Source organism: Peromyscus leucopus, chromosome 19 (genome assembly GCF_004664715.2).
Source record: "Peromyscus leucopus breed LL Stock chromosome 19, UCI_PerLeu_2.1, whole genome shotgun sequence".
NCBI lineage: Eukaryota > Metazoa > Chordata > Mammalia > Rodentia > Cricetidae > Peromyscus > Peromyscus leucopus.
In genome coordinates this window covers 27646677-27666412 of record NC_051079.1, presented here as the reverse complement: position 1 = coordinate 27666412, position 19736 = coordinate 27646677, and the positions used below count along the sequence as shown (strand labels likewise).

At 46.2% G+C, this 19736-nt stretch overlaps 1 protein-coding gene across 2 annotated transcripts in view; it reads left to right on the top strand.

Moving 5' to 3' along the window:
* Nucleotides 1-15278: 15278 nt before the first annotated feature.
* The window catches only part of Fgf1 (fibroblast growth factor 1), a 97791-nt gene continuing 93333 nt past the window's right edge, over nt 15279-19736 (top strand). Inside the window, exon 1 of one of the 2 annotated variants that reach the window (XM_028891591.2) lies at nt 15279-16178. The gene's annotated coding sequence lies outside the window, so the exon portion shown is untranslated. The remainder of the gene's footprint in view (nt 16179-19736) is intronic. The other variant, XM_028891588.2, reaches the window with a different exon arrangement.

Genomic DNA, 19736 nt, shown 5'->3' with positions numbered 1-19736 from the left:
TTGAACAATTCTTTAAGTGTAACTCAGTCATTTGAGATTCTTCTGTTGAGAATTCTCTGTTTAGATACATTTTTAATTGGATTTTTGGGGTTTTTTTATATCTAGTTTCTTGAGCTCTTCACATATTTTGGATGGAGCCCTCTGTCGGATGTGGGGCTAGTGAAGATCTTTTCCCAGTTTGTAGGCTCCCATTTTGTCCTATTGACAGTGTCCTTTGCCTTACAGAAGCTTTTCAGTTTCATGAGGTCCCATGCTAGAGAAGATGTGTGAGCAAGGGGAACACTCCTCCACTGCTGGTTGGAGTGTACAAGTGCTTGTACAGCCACTTTGGAAATCAATATGTCAGTTTCTCAGAAAATTGGGACTCAATCTACCACAAGACCACCACCACCCCAAATCAACCACTCTTGGGCATATAACCAAAGGATGCTCAACCATTCCACAAGAAACCTTGCTCAATTCTGTTCACAGAAGGGTTATTTGAAATAGCCAGAACCTGGAAACAACCTAGATGACCCTCAACTAAAGAGTGGATAAAGAAAATGTGGTACATTTACACAATGGAATATTACTCAGCTGTTAAAAACAATGACATCAGGAAATTTGAAGACAGATGGATGGCACTAAAGAAAAAAATCATCCTGAGTGAGGTAACCCAGACCCAGAAAGACAAACATGGTATGTACTCACTCATAAGTACATATATTAGCTGTAAAGGATAACCATGCTACAATTCACAGCCACAGAGAGGCTAGGTTACAAGGAGGACCCAAAGGAGAATGCATGGGGTGGGTGGAATGGGAACATGAGGGATTGGCTTGGAGATAGATGGAGGGAGAGAGTCTTGATATTGGGGGCATTTGGGGGTCAGGAAGAAACCTGGTGAGAGAGGAAAATGTCACAAATCTATAAGGATGACACCTGCTAAGACTTATAACAATAGTGGAGAGGACACTTGAACTGGCCATCTCCTCCAATCAGATGACTACCCCAATTGTCATCAGAGAGCCTTCATCCAGTAACTGATGGAAACAGAAGCAGAGACCCACAGCAAGCACTGGACCAAGCTTGGAGAATCCTGTTGAAGAGAGGAAGAAAGGATTGTACAAGCCAGGGAGCAGTGTGGGGGAGGGGGGTGTCAAGGACATCACAAGGGAACTCACAGAAACAACTAACCTGGTCTCACAGGAGCTCACAGAGTCTGGACCAACAGCTAGGAAGCCTGCAAGAGATCGGCCCAGACCCTCTACGTATGTGTGACAGTTGTGTAGCTTAGTCTACTTGTAGGACTCCTAGCAGGAGGAGCATGTGCTGTCCCTAATGCTTTGGCTGGCTTTTGGGAACCTATTCCTCACACTGGGTTGCCTTACCAAGCCTTAATATGAGGGGAGGAGCTTAGTCCTACCTCAACTAGATATGCCATGCTTTGTTGACATCCATAAGAGGCCTGCCCCTTCTGAAAAGAAACAGAGAAGTGGATTTGAGGGAGGGGCAGAAAGGGGGAGGGAATGGGAGGAGAGGAGGGAGGGGAAACTGCGGTTGAGGTATAAAATAAATGAATAGATTTAATAAAAAAAAAAGAGAGAAAGAAATAAGGAAGGAAGGAAGGAAGAGAAAGGACGAGGAAGGAAGGAAGGAAGGGGAAGGGAAAGAGGGAGAGAGGAAGGAAGAGAAGGGGAGGGGGAGAGAGGGAGGGAGAAAGGAAGGAAGGAAGGAAGGAAGAAGGAAGGAAGGAAGGAAGAGAAAGGAAGAAAAGAAAAGAAAGAAAGGCCCACAGCAATGGAAAGTGCATTCCTCATCACTTTGCAGAACTCTCCTCTTCTTTCCTCCACTCAGGGAAGAATCCCAGGTGAAAGTGGCCAGCCGGAGCCCCTTCCAGCTACCCTCCACCCCGCCCCCAGCTAACCCTCCCCCCAGCTGGGGGTCAATCTGCTCTGAGTTAGTCTGGAAGAACCAAGGCATTGGCGGCAGCTGTATCTTCGAGTCATCCAGGAGCCACTGTGGTGGGCATGCATCCTGTGCAGCAACATCCGGCCACCAGATGGGCTCCTCCTTGCCAGGTGCCACACTCTGCAGCTGCCTAGGAGAGAGCGCTCTGCCAGAGGAGCTGTCTGCACCAGGGGCAGTGATGGAAGCCGCAGGAGCGAGCTCTAGATTAGACGGCATGCGGACAAGCCCACAGGCAAATTATGGCCCATTCAAGTGCAGGATCTGTGGTCACCCTTGCCTGTGGCATATCCCACAACTAACACCGAGTCAGAGCAGCCTGCCAGGCAGCAAGCAGCCTTGCCTTTGAGCGCTAGGCTCGGCTGAAATGTGCCTTCTTCTCCAGCACATTTATTCAGCTCACTGGCAGCAAACAGTCTGCGGGACCATTGGTCCCTTACTTCCCAGCACCCTTAGCACTCTGCCTACTTCCTCCTCTCCTTTGGTACTCTCAAGCAGGTTCCACCCTTCCTATGCCCTGGCTCTTGGTGCCACCTGCTCACCGCCCTGCTCCCCTCTGGGCTTCCCAACAGCTGCCTTCCGCGGTGCTTTGGAAGCCATGAAAATGACCCCTGCACGCTTTGTGTTTTTCCCTCAGCCCCTGGTCCGGCAGAGAGCCCCGAGACGACACAGTGCATGTAGAATGACTGGCTGGCTTCAACACCCTCGGGTATCCTCAGCTAAAGGACTCCGAGGAGATGTTGGCATGGAGGATGAGGGAGGGCTCTTCCATTTCACCTCCCGGCCGAAGTGTGAACAGATCAAATACCAGCACGGTTTCATCACCCGTGCATACGCAGGAGGGCGTCCTCACGTTGGGAGCGGTGGTTCTAGACCGTGAGCCTACTTACCCTCGTGGGGGGGTGGGGAGCAGCCGTGAAAACAGATGGCAGATGTGGGGCTCACTCCTGTATTCCCAACACTCCAGAGGCTAAGGAAGGAGGATATTTGTGAGTTCAAGGCCAGCCTGGGTTATGTAGCAAGATCTTATTTTTTTTTTAATTTTTATTATTATTTTAGCTGAAACTGGTGACATAAGCTTGTGATCTCAACACTTGGGAGGCAGAGGCAAGGCAGGGGCATCACTGCAAGTTCCAGACAAGCCTGGACTACAGAATGACACTCTGTCTCAAATAAACGAAATGGTATGTGTCCAGGGGTCAGGGTGGGGACATGGTGAAACACACCTATAAATTCTGTTAGAAAGCTGAGTCAGAGGATCGTAAGTTCGAGGACAATTTGAACTATGTATGGAGACCCTGTCTCCAAAACAGTAACAAAACCCAAACAACAAACAACAGGACCGGAGATCACTGGACCCAGGGCTACAGATCCCACAGTGTGCCGCGGGGCCTAGAATTGGATTCCCTAAGCTACTTACTGGTGGTGGCTGGGTGCTCACACTGCTGGTCATGGGACCCCACTTTGAGAAACCTGGCTCTAACTTGCAAGGGTGAGATCTACTTAAACCCCAAAATTCTATCACTTTGAGGATCTTCAGAAAGAAAGGTGGCTGGCCGTCTCCTCACACTCCCTTCACTATTCAAGCGGGTCACTCAGGCTTCAACTTCAGAGCCCTTTTGTGGCACACAGATGCTCATGGCTGTGTTGAGGGTGCCCCCTAGTGGTCCACCTGAAAACCAACCTGCTCTTTAATGTATTTGCCTTTACCCTTAACAAGGTAAGCCAACCTTTAAACTGTATCTGCCTGATACAAACCAGGGAACTGGAGGTGATCAGCACTGGCAAAGATCCAGTCCAGGTGCAGAGGAGGGGCTAGGGCCCCATTTGATGGGTGTTGGGTCAAATAGGTGGCCTACTGATGATAACATGGCTTTGGAATTTTCGTCCAAAGAGAAGGCTTTAAGACTTACCACGTGTCTTCATTCAAAATTTATAGGTGTTAAAATCAAGACAAGGCTTGTGAGGCGGTTCCGTGGGTAAAAGCACTTGCCACCAAGCTTGACAACCTGAGTTCAATCCTTGGGACCCACGTAGAGGAAGGAGAGACCTGGCTCCCACAAGTTGTCCTCTGACCTCTACACATATGCTGTGGGTTGTACAAGCCCCGTCCCCCCACAAAAAAATTAAATAAATGTAATTTAAAAATCAAGATGGATTCGAAGATCAACTTAAGAAGAAGTAGTAATGAGCGCTAACCTGTACAAGATGTTCCCCGTGAGCTGTGCACTGTGCTCAGCACTGGACATACATTATGTCCTCTCTTAGGCCCATCAGGGAGACGTGCAGAAATTGCTCTGCTAGGGTCCAGCTTAGAGACCCAAGCTTAAGAAACTTGCCTAAGATTGCCCCAAAAACGACTGGCAGAGAAGTGAGGGAGAAGAAAGGAGAGGGGGTGAGGGGAAAGGGAGGTGAAGGGTCGAAGCATGTGCATTTGTTATAATTTGTTACAGTAACAAATCATAACAAATAATTATATAATTATTATTTGTCATAATTATTCATTACAGTAAACAGATAGAAGCAACCCAAGCATCCATTGCTGGATGACTGGCTAAATAAGAACTACTGTTGTATACAGTGGAGAATAAATAAGAGCTAGTGTTGCATACAGTGGAGTATGACTCAAATTTAAGAAGGAAGGAGATTTGCCGGGTGGTGGTGGTGCACATCTTTAATCCCAGCACTCGGGAAGCAAAGCCAGGCAGGTCTCTGTGAGTTCGAGGCCAGCCTGGTCTACAGAGTGATATCCAGGACAGGCTCCAAAACTACACAGAGAAACCCTGTCTCAAAAAATTAAAAAAAAAAAAATTCTGCCATATGCTGCCACATGGGTGAACCTTGAGGACATCATGTTAAGAGGAATAACCAGACACAGAAGGATAAATACTATTTGGTTCCACTTTCCTGACTACCCAGAGGGATCAAAGGAGAATGGTGGATGCCTGGGGCTAAGGGGTGGCCTGAGCAGTTACTGTCGGCAGGTACGGAGTTTCAGTCAGCAACGATGAAAGACTTGTGGAGATGGAGGATGGTGATGGCTGCATAATTATGTGAATGCACATTTAAAAACAGTTAAACTGTAAACTTTGTTATGGCTATTTCACCATAACTAAATCCATCCATCTACCAATGGACTCCACACTGAGTCATGTGAGGTTCCCCCAGATCCTTCAGCCTCATTCTAGTGTGCACAATTGAACGGGCCCCACTGAGAGACTTTAAAGATTCGGGATCCCCCTGAAGGACTACAGACCCTAAGACACACAGGTGCACCCAGCGGGAAAAGGGCAATACCCAGCCATCGGCCAACTGCCCCCACCCCATAGGACAGTCCCACATCCTGTTCCTGCTGGGAAGAGCATCTCCCAGATCTCCACTAGCTCATTCGCTGGCACAAGAAGTCCTGACACTGTGCCCTGGGGGTGGCAGGGAGCAAAGGGGGTGTAATGAAGAGCCAGTGCCTAGTCTATGCCTCCCTTGCCTGGCAGCCTCCTCCAACAGTCCTTGGGAGAAGAAGCCATTGTGACCACGGAGGGCAACATTTGAAATATCTCTAATTAAGGAGAGAGACAGAATGGGTCTCCTAGGATGAGAACATACAAGGCAGGCATAAATTACATTTCCATGCTCCTCCCGCTTTACTCCCAAGCCAAACAGACGTTATTTTTATCAAATACTTTGTATGCTGTGACATGCTTTGCCAACTTTCTATTATTAGACAAATCAGGGAAAATCTGAGTCTGATTTCTCTTGGAGTCACCCTTCCCACCCAGTTTTGCCTGGTTGCGGGAGGGAGGGTGTGTGGTGATTTTGGAGGTGACCTTGACCTATCAATAGGAATCACAGGGAAGTGGTAGCCTCTAAGGACTCAACTTTGGTGCCAAAACTTCCTAGAAATGGGCTCTTCCCTCCTTTGAAATGGTATCAGTCGCGGCATCACCCCAGATGCCACAGCTGTGGAACAGGAAAAAGCAGGCATTCTAGAATATTTACAACAGTGTCCTCTCCCCCACTTCCTGTGAGGGAGGGCTTAGTCTCTGCCAGCTAAATTCTGGTACATTTCTGCAGAATATAGAAACTCGGGAAGGGAGTTTTGAAAGATGCCATTCTGTGGGTGGGATGGCTTGGCAGGACCACCTAAGGAACGCTCTCTTCTGAAGAAGGAAGCAGACGAGGTCAGAAGGCCAGAGGGAGGATAAAGGAGACAAAGCCAGGGGGTGCTCAATTATGGGGTGGTGGGAATTCCGGAGACAGACTCAGGAGGTGGAGCAGATGGCAGACTGTCATTAGGAGGCTTTGCGAAAGAGACAAGCAAAGAGGATTTTTCAGAAATGCCGTTGGTGTTATGAATGGAATCCACCCCCCGGCCCTTTGGCATTTTAAAGAGATTTCAGTAAAGATATAAATTAACTTAAAAACTATGCTTTGCATGGGGAGGGGCTGGTGTTTACTCAAGTCATCCCCGACTACCGGGAGGCTGGAATTTAATAGGAGGAAGTGCCCCTTCCCCCCATTTCTCCTTGCACCTCAGCCTGTGCTTTGTATATTTTTAAACTGGTGTCTTGGACTGGGGTTGGACCCCAAGTGTTTTTCTGGTTTCTTTTGACTAAGTAATAGTCATTTTGATGTTGTTGTTTAGTCGTTGGTTTGAGGGGGGGTCTCACTGTATAGCCCAGGTTGGCCCTGACTCCACTATCCGGCTTCAATCTGGCAAGTGCTGGCTCATCACACCTGACCTGAGAGGGCTTTGTTTTGTTTTGTTTGTTTGCACCAGTACCGAAAGTTGAGACGTTGTGTTTTTAAAGCCCATGCTTCCTTTTTCTGTTTCTTGTACTGACAAGCGGCGATACCAGGCCCTCCTCCTGCCCACCAGGTCAACACCTAACCCAGCATCTATGACCCCCACCCGTGCAGCTGCACGCACACCTGGCTGCATCTTGACTGACATCACCCCCCATCTGGTCAGGGCAGACTACAGACGTCAGACCTGTGTTCCTGCTGGCTGGCAGCAACAAGAAAAGCAGAAAAAACTGAAAATGAAATCTTCCTGAAAGCATCAGAGGTTATGAAGAGCCACCAGAAAAGGCTCTGGGGAATGATGGCACTCAGGGCAGCCAGCTCGGTAGATGGAACATTTACTCCTTCTGGAAAAGAGCTCAGGAAATGAGAAATCACAACGCAGCTCAACAGCTCAGCATGCCTCCGCGGAGAAAAGCTGGAGTACGGTGCCTACCAAATGAGGGAGTGCCTGTAACCTCCAGTCTTGGGTCAGGACCCCCCATAGGATGGAACCTTAGGACTGGATGGATTGGAAGCAGATGGGGTTTTGCAAAACCTCAGCCAACATTCAATTAACTTAATTCATCAAATTAGAATGAGGTGATCCCAGACTGCTATGGCTCCCAGGTGCCTTGCAGAAGCAATGTAACGACTCTCCGGAGAAATATAATAACATCCCATAACATCCAAATAAGCCTCTCATTACTTCGACTAACAATTTTCACATACACTCTCAGCATACATAAAAATAACCAAGGACACATGGAAATAAGACAATATGGAAGTGATTCAGCAGAAACAACTATAATAAAAAAAACAAGTCCCGGAGAACTACAGTAATTTGGAGTTAGCAGAAAAGACTTGAAAACAGCTATGGTTAGTGAGACGGCCCAATGGGTAAGGATACTTCCCACTAAGCCATGATAACTTGGGACCCACGTGGTGGAAGGAGATAACTGACCCCCAAAAGTTGTCCTCTAACTTCCAATGTGTGCTTAGCATGTGCCCATGCATGCACGTAAATACTCATAAAATAAGTAAATGTAAAGAACTTCATATTATGTTTACTAAATGAGATAAAATACATGATAAGAAATAGAGAACTGGAAATCTATAAAAAGACGATAATTTGATAAACTAGCCAAAAAGAAACTTAGAACTGAAAAATAACACTACACACTTTTAGCTGGGTGTGGTGGCAGAGGTAGGTGGGTCTTTGTGATGGCGAGGTCAGCCTGGTCTACACAGCAAGTTCCATGCCAACAAGGGCTACCTAAAGAGACTCTGTCTCAAAAACAACAAACAACAACAAAGCAAAGTGGCTGGATGTAGGAGCTTGACAGGTAAGACACAGCTGGAGGGGAGGGAGGTGTAGGTCCAAAGAAAACATCAGGATAGACACAAAGTAACAACATGATGGGAAACTGCTACCGGGCAAATAAGACGGGTAAAAGATGAAAGTTGAGATTTCAGAAGGAAGTAAGAGAGAACAGGGGAGCAGCAACAGTTGAAAAGAAAATGGTTGAGACCCTGCCAACAGTGACTTAAGGCATCAAGTGACACATTCTAAAAGCCCAGAGAGCCAGAGGCAGGGCACATTTTTTTTTTTTTTTAAGCCACATTCAAGTCCATTACAGTAAAATAGATAAAAACCAAACATAAATAGAAAAGAAGTCACAGATAGCCACCACAGCTTTAACAGACAGAAACAAGGAAGTAGAAATTAGTGAAACTTAAACAACTCAGGGGACAAAAGAAACTAGCTATCAACCTCGAAGTCTACACCCGGTGAAAATGACTGTAGCCAGAAGATTCTTGGTCCTGCCCAGTCCCGCAGCTACCATTATTATAATAATCACACAGAGGCTTAATATTACTTATAAACTGTTTGGCCTATAGCTCAGGCTTACCATTAACTAGCTCTTACAACTTAATTCAACCCATTTCTATGTTTTGCCTCGTGGCTTTGTGGCATTACCTGTTTTCTACTACATCTAGCTAAAAGTGGATTTCCCTTGCAGAGAAACATTGGGTGGCTGTCCAGGTAGCCAGCCCTCTCTGTCTTTTCTTGCATTTTTTCGGAAGTTGCTTGCCTGCATTTCCTGTTTACTCAGGTAATATTATTTTACTTCTCAGGTCTTTGATGGGGTTGAAGACTAGATAGTTACAGTTAAGATCATTTCATATCTTAGCTAAAAGCAATATTAGGTACTAGATTTAGATTCTTCAGGATGGGACAGCTTTTGAAGCAATCTCTGTAATTTGTCATTTACTATGATCTGGACATGTAGTATGTTTCTTACTTGACACTGTTCTTGTTGATTGTATGTAGTATGTTTCTTACTTGACACTGTTCTTGTTGATTGTAGTTCCATTTTTTTGTTTATGTTATTACCCTTTCTTTCTCCTAGACAATACTTGATAATCATTCTTATTGTATATAGTTTTGTATTGGGTTTAGAACCTTCTTATTTAGACAAAAGGGAAAGTGTACTGGGAATTTGCTCCACCCATGACCTTGGACTATTTGCCCTGATAGAGGTGGTCCTTCTTGCCTGCCTACGTGACCTCTTAAAAGGGAAGGGGGAGAGGGGTCACAAGCTCTCTCTTAAACATAGAAGGCTTCCTTGCGCATGGTTTGGCAACCTGGCCTGGAGCTTTCTCCATCTTTCCCTGGGAGACCAGGCAACAATTTCACTTCATTTTGTATCAGTGAGTCTGTTTTCCCCATAGAACCCCTTAATAAATTGATATATATAGAGAGAGACCACTGAGGCTCTCGTTACAAATAACCTCTAATATTTAAAAAGAAATGAATAGGCAAGGCAGTGGTGGCACACACCCTTAATCCCAACACTCAGTAGGCAGAGGCAGGTGGACCTCTGTGAGTTTGAGACCAGCCTGATCTACAGAGTAAGTTCCAGGACAGCCAGGGCTACACAGAGAAACTCTGTCTCAAACAAACAAAACAAAACAAAAACAAACAAAAATAAATTAATATAGATTCAGGAACTTTTACCAGCACAAAAACTATAGGATGTTCTTTGTGGTAAAGCAAAATGGTTGAAGATGCCAGATGACAGAAATGAAGTACAGAGATACAATATAACAATGCCTGCTAGGGTCTAAGAAACATAAAATACCTTAGAAGCACATATAAATCAGGAGGGGGGTTAAATGGAATGAGAATGAAAATGTTCAAAGGTCCTTGTAGTAGTATGGAAGAAGATAAAAGTGCCAATTAACATTAGACACTGAGAACTTATGATCTCATATTACAATCTCTAAAGTCACCTCCAAAGAACAGTCAAGAGTTATGTAAGTTCCAGCATAATAGAGGGAAAAAACAAGATATTCAATTGCTGCAAAAACAGCAAAAAAAGCATGAAAAGAGCACAGAACACACACAACAAATGTAATTTAAAACTACGAGAGCAGAGACAAGAGGACTGGTGTACACATCAAAACCCTGTCACAAACAAAGAAAATAAATAAATAAGAACTAATCAAACAATGGGAATTTAAAGACAGGAGTGGTGGTTTATACTTGTAATCTAGCTACTCCAGAGACTGAGGCTGGAGGATCATAAGTCTGAGGCCGGCTTGGACAATTCAGAAAGACTTTATCTCAAAGTAAATTAAAGGGACTAGGGATGTAGCTCAGTGGTAGAGCACTTGCTTAGCATGCAAAAAGCTTTGGGTACAATTCCCAGTACCAAGAGGGAAAGTACATTAGGTTTAAGTCTAGGAAGATTGGCTATTACATTAAATGTAAATGAGCTAAATGCTTTAATTAAAAGTCAGTCATAGAACTGGCTAAAAGTTTATGCACTGTTCATAAAAAAAAGTCTAAAACTTTGTATTACAATGAAATTATAGAGTGGTAATATAAATGCTAATAAAATTATAATAAAGTTAATAGGACTTACAGTACTATTGGACAAAGTAGACTTTTAGGCTAAAAGCAATATGTAGATAAAGAGGAATACATGATGATAAAGATTTTAGTTCCCAATGGTTCTAAAATTTGCATACACCAAATAATATAGCTTCAAATGTATACAGATGACACTAACAAAACCCACAGGAAGTGAGCAGATAAATGAGTAGGGATATATGTATGTTATTTGAACAAGCTTAGCAAACTTTATTCTGTGGATCCAATAATTACAGAATTCATGTTCTCTAAATATTTATGGCATAATCACCTTGCCAAAAAAAAATAGCACTGAAATGTTCTACCTCACTTTCTGTACAATATAGTCACATATATGGCTTTCTTTGGCCACTGAAATGTGAGAAGTAACTTCCGGTGTATCGGTAAGCCTCTGTCCTCTCCTTCCGGAAAAGCATAGCTTTTGGAGCTCCTTCAGTCCAAGCACTTGAGTGAGGATGGCTCAGAGCCAGTCTTCCCAGCCCTCTGCAAATGGACGTGTCGATATCGGTGAATGTATTAGGCAGAGACAGAGTTATCTAGAGGAACACACTCAATAGAATGCCTGAACATGTGCGTGTGCACGTATGTGTGCGTGCGTGCGTGCGTGCGTACGTGTGTGTGTAATGAAATGGGAGTTTATTAGATCTGGTTTATATAATAGGCCTGGGCAGTCCAACAATGGCCATCTGTGTGAGAGGCAGAGACCCCAGGCAGAGCTGCCAAGTCCATGAAGCTGGATGATTTAGCAGTCTCAATCCAACACTAAAGGCCTGTGCAGTCCCTGGAGAGTCGCTGATGTTAAATCTACATAGCGAGGCCAGAGAAGCTGGAGTATGTCAGTGGAGGCTAGCACAGCATCCCTAGATGTGCTTTCACAGGAAGCAGTAAAGGTGGCAGCCAACACCACTTCCTCCTTCCACCTCCTCATATCTGGGCTGTCAGGGAGACGTGGTACCCCACCAAGGGAAGGGCTTCCCAGCTCTGAGTGAATTCTCTCTGGAATCAACTTTACAGACACCTAGAGGTGTGTTTCCATCCTGATTCCAAGACTCTCAAATTAACAATCAAGATTTCCCGGCCTTTGTTACCTCAAGTCACTGGGAGAGTATTTATAACCATGGCATATCCTAGTCTTTCCTGAGTTACAGATGGGGGGTGGGGAGGATGCTTTTCCCGGGTAAGGAAGTAAGCTGGTTTGGAAGAGGGCTGGGGCAGGGAAAGCAGACCCCATGAAGAGCTTACGAAGTATGTTGCAGGTGATATTTATTTATTTATTTATTTATTTATTTATTTATTTGTGGTTTTTTAAGACAGGGTCCCTCTGTGTAGCCCTGGCTGTCCTGGAACTCAGTTTGAAGACCAGGCTGGTCTCAGGCTCACAGGGGTCCGCCTGCCTCTGTCTCCTGAGTGCCGGGATTAAAGGTGTACGCCACCACTGCCAGCTCTGGTTGCAGGTGAATTTGAAGGATCTTCCCTTAAGCAATAAGCAGGGGGTGTTGTCCTGGAAGTTGAAGGTTGTAGAAGGTTGGAGATGCTTGAATTTTAGCAGTGATGGAGAGAGTGCATTTGGAGACTCCACTCCGGTGAGAGGGGAGGGTTAGGTAGAAAGCCACCACCAGTGGCCCAGCTAGTTTTGCTTGATTCTCATGCCCTCTAGAGGTAGCTGTGATTAGGAATTTGGTGAGAATTTCTCCGAAAGCATGTGCCCATGCAAAAAGCTTCATCGGTGTTTGAGCACAGCAACCAGAAACCAAACAGGACAGCCTCTTTCTTTCTCTGAACTGTCTAGAAGCCCCTTTCCTGAACTTCATTTTGTCCAGATTCTTGGAACATTATTCTTAGTTCAGATGTCTCCAGGGCCAGCCACCTTCCCTCACTTCGCCGTGAACGAAGCTGGCTCCCAGGGTCAACGTCCATTGTGCATTCTTGCCTCATTAAACACCAGTTTTGCTTTTCCTTAACCAAGCTGAATTCTTGTGGCTCATTTGAGTAATTATTAAGCTGCTTCCTTCATTCAGTGTCCTAGAGGTAGCCGCGGCAAGAAGTCAGCATGTAACAAGTTGGATTTTGCTCACTGTTTTTACATTTGGTATCTAAAGGCCTGACAGATGGTAGATGCCAGGTGAATGGATCATGACCTGCTATCAGGCCGCAACAGCCAGCCCTGGTGAGCAGCAATCTTCGTGAATTTTTGCTCTGAAACAACTCTTAAAACGTTATTAAAATGGATATGTTAAGGGACATCTATATCAACCACTTCAAGGCTCAAGGAACGTGGCAGAAGAGGAGGCAGAAAGAATGTAAAAGCCAGAAGACCGGGAGAGGCGCTGAAGAAAGAATTCTTTGCACTGTGACATGCATAGTATACTCATGAAGCAGCAGCAGCTGTAGTTACCTGTATTAGACATGCACAAGATCGGGCCTGACAGCACTGTGGCATGCATGGGGAGGGGTCCAATGAATCTCCACCTTCCTCTGAGGATTGATTAGTAGTTAATGCTTACCGGAGGAGGGCGGTTTCTTCAGTAGTATGGCTAATGGTAAGTTGCTCAAGATCTTATAATTTCTCACCCATACTCACGTAACTAAGCATAACTAAACTTAGTCGTGAACACACACACACACACACACACACACACACACACACATACACACACCATCAAAATAGAAAGGTGGCTAATTAGGAAGAAAAGGTAAGAGGAGAACGGGACAAGAAAAGGTAATAGGAGGTGACTTCGATCAAAATACCTTATATACATGTACAAATTCTCAAAAAAAAAATAACTAAAAGGGTTCTAAACCCCACAAGTTCAAGGTCTAGGTAGACTACAAGTGAGTTCAAGTCTAGTCTGGGCAACATAGCAAGACCCAGGCTCAAAATAAAAAGTAAAAAAACAAACAGCTAGGGATAGAGATCAGTGGTGGAGCGCTCGCCTAGTGTGGGTGTCGCTCCAGGTTTACTTCCCAGGACAGCAACACACGAAAGTGTTACAGTCCCAGGAAAAGTCAAACCTCTCATTCTTTTTCATACACACACACAATTCTAGAAAAATGCTGTGTTAATGTTCACAGTTAGGTTCTTATGGCTTGACAATGATAACTTGCAGCACATCATAAATACTGGAATTGAAACGCATGCTGGGACAACATTCTTTAAGAATTCCTATTCTTCTGGGACCAGGGAGAGATGACTCAGTGGGCAACGAACGCACTTGCGGCAGCAGCCAGAGGACCCCACTTTGCATGCTAAGCATGTGCTGAAGAGTTTGGCATTGTGGGGCAAGCTTGTCGTCCTAGCACTGAGAGGCAGAGGCGGGAGGGCCCTGGGGGACTCGCGGGCCAGACAGCCTAGCTGAATCCACTAGCTCAAGGTTGAGCAAGGGACCCATCTCCAAAACTAAGGTAGAGAATAATAGAAGAAGACACCTGACATGCCCATAAAACAGGTGTACGCGTGTCTCTCTCTCTCTCTCTCTCTCTCTCACACACACACACACACACACACACACACACACACACGGGGGGGGGGGGTTCTAATATCCTCTTTAATTTTTTCTGCAGTTCTATCACTCAATAGTTAACTTATGGGGAAAAGTTTGTTCAATGAGGAAATGCTTAATTTATCGTTAAAGAAAGTTGAGTTAAATCATCAAAGGAAGATTCTGGGACATTAGGGAACCTAGGGATTTTTTTTTTTTTTTTTTCATTTTGGGTGAAGACACCTTACTCAGATTTGAAATGGTGATGTGTATTCTCAGCTTTTATACAAGTGGAGAAGAATTATTATCAGCACAGACACGTTCCCAGACAAAGTAATTTTTTTGGAGGACCTGGAAAAAGATTCTAAAAACTCGTTCTTGAGCTAGCTGGTAGACGGCCACCCCGGTGTAATGCAAGACAAAAGCCTGCAGAGGGCAGTGTTGGACAAGCAGTTGAGTGCTACCTCTGGCTCTTCCTCAAGAGTCTGGGCACTTGGGCTCAGATAGGTTGGGAGGCCAACCTGGGCAGCTCAATCCAGCTCGCTCTAATATTTGCACAGTGAATTACTCATAGGGAAATGTCTCCAAGGACAAGGGAGACCAGAGATTCCATCCTGTACCTAGACTCAGCCTGGGACAGTTAACACACAAAAAAAGGCTATTCTCTCTCCCCTTCAAGAACTGAATTTGGGAATGAAATTGAAGGTTCGATTCACACCTGAGTGTCTTGTTTTCCCGTTCTGAAAAGAAAAGGGCAACAAATTCTCAACCGTTTCTACTTGAGAAGACAGCAGAGCAAAGTGGTTAAAAAAAAAAAAAGAAAAGAAAAGAAAACACCAGCTCTGGAGGCAGACAGTCTGGAGCCTGCACCTCAACCTTCCTGAAGGTAAGGTTCGAACTTTCCAAATCTCAGCTTCCCTGGCTGTCACACCGAGGAAAGGGTTGGCTGCCTTGAGGATCAAAGGGGCTGGAACGGGGGAGAGATGGCATTCAGAAAGAGCCCAGGAGTGAGAGCCATGACAGAGAAGGCGATGAGGTTAAGTCCCACACCATCAGCTCAAGCGCCGCCGCCGCCGCCGCCGCCGCCGCCGCCGCCGCCTCAACTCTCCATTCCTGATCAGTGAAGAGAATGGGAGGTGAGAAATCAACCCGCTTCAATGTCATGTTCCACAGGTGTAGGAAACAGGAACTGCCAGCACGGAGCACCTAGAACCCGAGCCTGGCTTTCCCACACGGTTTACACAATGCCTTCTGGTCTCGGGCCTCGCCCCTGAGTTGAATAGAGGGTCTCCTAGCTTGAACTAGTGTGTACGGCTGTGACATGACCACCAGCCTCAGAACCTGCCTGCCCCACATGCAGAAGTGGAGACGGTTTCCTTTGCAATGCATGCTCGGTGACATTTCAAAGGGCATCGATCAACTAGTCGGAAAAGCATGGGGAGTTGCCAAAGTCGCTCAGGGCAAGACCCCCCACCCCTCTATCTCATATGGGGGAAGGGACAAGGCCGAGTTCAGAGCAGGGCATAGACACAACTTGGCCAACATACTTGTCCTTTCACCTGGCAGCTGTCCAGCCCCCAAATAGCCTGTGTGTCTAGTCCAAAAATAAATCACATGAGAGGCGAAATAAAAGTGCATGGGCTCTTGGCCTTGGCCTTCTGTAGCCATACTAGTACCAGCCAGTCTTCCAGGGGCTGGAGAGGGTGGCCCTGAGACCCCTTTCTGCTGCCTTCCTCCCAGGGTCTCCAGGCCAGGAAGCTACCTGTTAAGTGGCCAGTGGGGTGTGTGGTTTCACCCAGCCTTTCCCTTGGGGGTCCCCTCAGCTCCATTCACACCAGAGAGAGAAGCGGAGAGGACAACAGCCTCCCGGGGATAAAGGCATCGCCTGCCTCCTTTTCTGGATGGACACTCCCTTCTCCTGGTGAATGGAAACTCCCTTTCTCAGCAGCCTGCTTGCAGCGTCCTGGGAGCCCAGTGTGATCTCAGCGGCTGCCACCACCCCAAAAGGAAAGGCTCCCACAACAGAGACTGAGGTGAGTGCCTGTGCTCCTGCTCCTTGCCTCCCACTTGTTCCTTCCTCACCCTCCACACACACACACACACACACACACACACACACACACACACACACACACACACTCCCAGATCTGGATCTGGGTCAAAGACAGGCTGGAGTCTGCGAAGATTCCTGCCTCTCATTCAGAGGCAAATTCATGCCTCCCCCCCCCCCCCCCCCCCCCCCCCCCCCCCCCCCCCCGCCCCAGAAAGAACTATGTAGGACTAGTTCTTAGCTGGGAAGCAGGAAATGATTCCTACCCAGTGAATTATCTCTGCTTAGATCCAAGAAGAGGTTACCAGGAAATTGTAGACGGCCCAAATCCCATCACCATAAAGTTAATGCTCTCTAAAAAACACAGCATAGAACAGGAAATCAAAAGGAAATCAAAGAAACGCAGCTGATCCTCCCTTAATGGGCAAAAAGGAAAACAAAAAACAAAACCAAGGCTTGCAAAGCTTCCGTTTTTTTTGCTCCTCCCTGGTGTTCCAGGGTTCTGCAAAATATACTTACTAGACTCAATAACTCCTTACTTTAAGAAAAGGGGGAATGAAATAAAGAACTTGGGGAGAGTTACAGGATAAGCAGAGTAGCGAGAAGGAGAAGAGTGTTTGCATCTTGGTCTAGCCTTCTGTATCCCTGAGCCATACCACAAGGATATATGCCCATTTGAGGATGTGCACAGGGGCCACTATGCCCAGCATGTGGGTTCTGTTACCACAGACACCCTGGGCAATGGCTTGCATATATCCATGCTAAGAAGATATCAACAAAACCCTGACAGGAGCCGTCTACTTACACAAATCTGGATTCTTTAACGATCACAGTCTAAACCAAGAGTGAAGAGACTTGGGCAGAACGATTGTATATTCTTCCCCTTCTGTTGAAAGCCACGGCTTTGGTATGGTGGCTCCAGGTGGGAAGGTGATGGTATCCTGAACCCTTCACTCTCCATCCTTTGCCTTTGGCTCCCTGTCATGTTCTGTTCCCAGAAGGATTTGCTGTGATGGTGGCAGTGTGGCTGCCAGCAACTCAGTTGACATCCCGCTGACATACGCTCCAGCTGGTCTTAGACCTGCACCTCACAGGACCAATGTGGAAAGGAGTGCTTCTATCTTCTATCGCTGCCGTGGGGCGGGGGTCAGCTTCTCCAACACACCTTGATTGAGAGCCGTGAGGGTGCTTCCCCAAAGGCAATCAAAATGTTCCCCCCCAGAGAAGGCAGCTGGTGTATGGCTCTTTCGGTGACGGTAACTTCGGTCTCCCTCTTTCGCTCATCCGTGTTATTGATAAGAAGTTTCAGAGGAAGACTAACTATTGGGAGAACAGGTCACTAAAAGATACCTGGCTTGTCATCCCCAGAGACTCCTGGCAGTGAGGAAGGTGCTAACACCAGAAAGCTGATTCCGGCTCAGGTCTAGAGTGGTCCCACGTCCTGACTCACTGTCTGGGTCACACCTGGTGCTCCCCTCCACTCCCCTCCTCCCAGATGCCTTCACTCTACTGATTGAAGTCATCTTGCCTTGCGACTGCCAGCCTCAGAGTACTGCTTCCCCTGTGGCCTTGTCCAGCCCTTCCAGACACTTTAGCCTTCTCTCTTCTCTGAACCCGAATGACATTGTCAGGACTGTTATTTGTTTATGTATTCTTTAAGAACTCCATGAGAAGCTGGACATGGTGTGCATGCCTTTAATCCCAGCACTTGGGAGGCAGAGGCAGGCAGATCTCTGAGTTCAAGGTCAGCTTGGTTTATAGAATGAGTTCCAGGACAGCCAGGGCTACACACAGAGAAACCTTGTCTCAAAACAAACAAATAAAAACTTCCTAGTTCTTAGTTTCTTTCCCACCTGAATTTTGCACCCTTGTGGGAAAAGGTAAGTTTTTTTTCCCAGCCCGCTTTGTAGAATCTGACACATAACTGGGGTCCAATTAAGTGAGTTCAACTAATTGACCAACAGGAAATTAGCCTGCTCATGGGCCTCAATTCTGACTTTAAAGGTAATATAACTCCAGCAAGTTTTGGTGGAGCTCAGAATGCATATGGAGAGAGACCCTACAGCACCATCCCATGTAGTCTTCCCAGTAAATCCAGCCACCAGGCATGCCCTGCTACTACACCATTTCAGGTGGGGAGGTACATGCCCTCGGTCATATAGCCAGTAAGTGGTGATGTTGGGGTGTATCCCAGGCATGCCTGCCATCTCATTTCCTGTTCCATTTAACGTACAGACGCCTCTCAGTGGCATCTCCTGGTGCCTGCTTTTAAAGCCCAAGAGACCCAAGGAGGCTGGCAGAACGTGTAGGACTCCCAGATGTTTCAGACACCTCCCTGTCACCGGACACCTCTGCAGGAGGCCTTATTGGATTTGACCCCTTTCAGGAGGTCAAGGGATCATGGACTTCATGAAGGGAGGTACTCTGGGGCTCTGTGGAGAACAAGGTGCTTCACAGTGAAGGGGACCAGGGTGATCACCCCAAGAACTAGTTAGAAGAGAGGCTTTAGAACTCAAGCTTGCCCCTCTGGGCACTGATCGCTGGATGTGACCCCACCCTTTCTCCTGCCCCTACCTTGCCCAGCATGGCCAAGCAGAAAAAGGCTAGGCTTTTCTCTAGGGGATCGTCTCCAGGATTTAAGAGGTGACCATATTCTAATCTCAAGGGAAACCACATCTTGAGTAAATGATGACTAATTATACCATCCATGCTCTCAAGTCACAAGCTATGGATAGACTTCTGAGCTGAAGCAGGTTGCCTGGGTGCCGACAAAACCCTCCATCTAGGAGCGCACACTAGTCTATTCATATGGACTTGAACTTCCAAAGAGTAGAGTCCATTTGACTTCTGCCATTAATCTCCACATTGCCCTGGGAGGGTCACAAGAATATTGTCACCTTCCTTCTAGGGATGACATAACTCCCCTTGGACACTGAGACTGAGGCAAGTCCCAGGATCACCCAAAAGGTTCCAATGGAATGGAAGCACTCTGAGGGATTTTGTATCCAAGCTTGCCTGCTTCTTCATAAGATTATAATGCAGGGACACATATACACACATACATGTACACAATACATGCTTATACAACAGTGCATGCTCTGAGTGCCACTCCTCTGAGCATCTGAATTCTTTAGGTTAATACTGAAGAGAAAGACCTCTGCAGGCTGGAGAGATGGCTCAGTGGTTAAGAGAACTTGCTGCTCTTGCAGAGGTCCTGGGTTCAGTTCCCAGCATCTATATCAGCTATCTGTAACTATAGCTCAGTGGGATTAGAAGCTGTCTTCTGCACCTACATGTATGTGGTGCACATACACATACTCAGGCATGCACACACACACACACACACACACACACACACACACACACAATAAATAGTTTAAAAACACTGCATATCTTCATAGTTTTCTATCATTATTTGTAATATATAGCCCTAAATATTTATCAGCTGATGGATGGGATAAAATGTGGTGTATCTATACAATGAAACATTCAACGGTAAAATTTAGAAATAAATTTTGATGCATACTACAATATGATTGAA